We start from the raw sequence: 2,144 nt of genomic DNA on the forward strand, positions 1-2,144 counted from the left end.
CTCGAGTGAGTGTATGTTTGCATCCTGCCTATTCATTTCAGATTTTTGCGTACACTTGCACAAGTTTCTGTGAGTACTCCCTATTCATTTCACTTTTCATTTCATTTCCCAGAGAACAGGGAGAAGGCGTGAGAGTTATGTTTTGGTGGAGGGTCAATCTTGTGCTTGTTCTAACAGCAGCAAAATGGGGATCGACGTCACTGCAGAATCAACCCGGTAATAATATTGCTGGCATGCGAAGGAAGGGCGTGTTTATCCTCTTCTTGTCATATTTGATTCATATATCTGCTTCTTATTACATCTGCTTCTTAACGTATCCACTTCTTATTACATCTCCTTCATATCACATCGGCAGAGTGGGTGGTATACCAGCTGTCCTCAGGTGGCGGCAGAGGAGATGCGGTCACTCGCCTGTCTGTGAATTTGGCGGACTCCCTAACCTCTTCTGACCCCGCTCCTCACCTCTCGACTTTCACCCTCTGCGTGTGGTTCAGGGTCACGACCTTTCTTGAGAAGCCCACCGTCCTGAGCTACGCGGCTTCGAACACGGTGGATGACGCCATCCGAATACGTGAGTTTTGGCCTTCTTCTTTACGAATAGGAAGGGTGATAAATGAGTAATGCTGGTGCTTTATATGAGTCTGTGAAAAACGTGTGTGGCAGCTTTTCTCGCTGTCCTCAGGTGTGTATCCAGACGAGCTTCGTGTGACTTACATGATGGGAAAGTCCACAGGCTTTGACTCCCTCATCAGCCCCCTGAAGTGGCATCTGACGTGCCTGGTGGGTGAACCCGACCGCCTCGTCATGTGGCTGGAAGGAAGGAACCTTACTATGGACGCCCCAACCCCCCTGCTACCCCTCGGCGGCCACCTGGTCATCGGCCAGGAGCAGGACGAGTGGGACGGGGGGTACACTCCCTCACAGTCGTTCTTGGGTCAAGTCACAGGACTCACCATGTGGGACGTCGCCCTTAAGGCCACAGAAATACATGCTTGGTCCCACTGTGAGGCAACCAACACGAGTGCTTTCATATCGTGGCCTCAACTTAACTGGACTCTGCATAACCAAACAGGCGACTTAAAGGTTTCATCATCGATGCCCTGCAGCAACCACGACGACCTGCTTCTGTTTACCTTGCCCTTGATGTGGTCGGAAGCCTTAACCTACCTGCGTCGCATAAGCCTAGAGATGGCCGTTCCTCGCTCCCTCGAGGAAATTGCCTTCTTGTCTCTGAGGATTCAAGAGAACCACCAGCTCTGTAGTTTGGAAGTTAAGCTTGGTTCCTACGTGTGGATCGGTGCGAGGACGAACGGAAGTGGAAGAGTGGAGGACGTTGGAGGAGAAGAATTCAAGGTGGAAAACGCCACGTGGAAGGAGAATCCAGAGTCCAGGTCCTCCTCGTACATGATCCTCGACGACTCTGCTCAGCTGGAGCTGCGGTCGGACTTGGCCGCGTGTTTCGCTGCCAGACAGCAACGCCCCGCTGTCTTCCGCCTTCGGGGTCTCTGCGAGCGAGGGCGCGACCGCCTCGCCAGCATGCTAGAGGCTGGCTTCGTGCTCAGCTCCGAGGGCGCGAATGGCGTCCACTTCCATGGCTTCGCGCCCCTTAGCATAACTCGGAAAGGAACTACGTCCCTCTGGTGTCTGCACGAGAACGGTCCTCCTGACGGGGGGAACAGCGAGCTAGCGTGCACATCCTCGCGGCTCCTCCCCCTCGGCCCGAGGACATGGACGTTCCGCAGGGACGTCTGCCAGGGCGAGGCCAACGCCACCGTCGAGCTGGTCCTCACGCGATGTGCCGACGACCAGCACACGTGTCCGGACGCGACCTGCATCGCCCTCAGCCGACGATGCGACTTCGCCTTCGACTGCAGCGACAAGGCCGACGAGAGTGGTTGCGCCACGGCCCGGCTGCACGAGGACTACGTGAGGGCCCTGCCGCCCAGCATTCCTCTGGACGTCAAGACTAACGTTTCCGTTGTGGCCATCCGGGAGTTCGACCTTCTGAGCATGACCTTCGGCGTGCGCATGAAGGTCACTCTGGTGTGGTACGACCCTTGGCTCACGTTCCTGCACCTCGCTTCGGCCGAGGAGAGGGAGGTGGTCGCCGCGGGGGGACAGGAGGTGAGCGGAGATGCGCAGAG

At 56.2% G+C, this 2,144-nt stretch overlaps 1 protein-coding gene across 1 annotated transcript in view; it reads left to right on the plus strand.

The window, feature by feature from the left end:
• The window catches only part of LOC119588815, a gene marked incomplete in the record, with an annotated part of 17,943 nt that overhangs the window by 11,348 nt on the left and 4,451 nt on the right, over positions 1-2,144 (plus strand).

Source organism: Penaeus monodon, chromosome 24, assembly GCF_015228065.2.
Source record: "Penaeus monodon isolate SGIC_2016 chromosome 24, NSTDA_Pmon_1, whole genome shotgun sequence".
Taxonomy (NCBI): Eukaryota; Metazoa; Arthropoda; class Malacostraca; order Decapoda; family Penaeidae; genus Penaeus; species Penaeus monodon.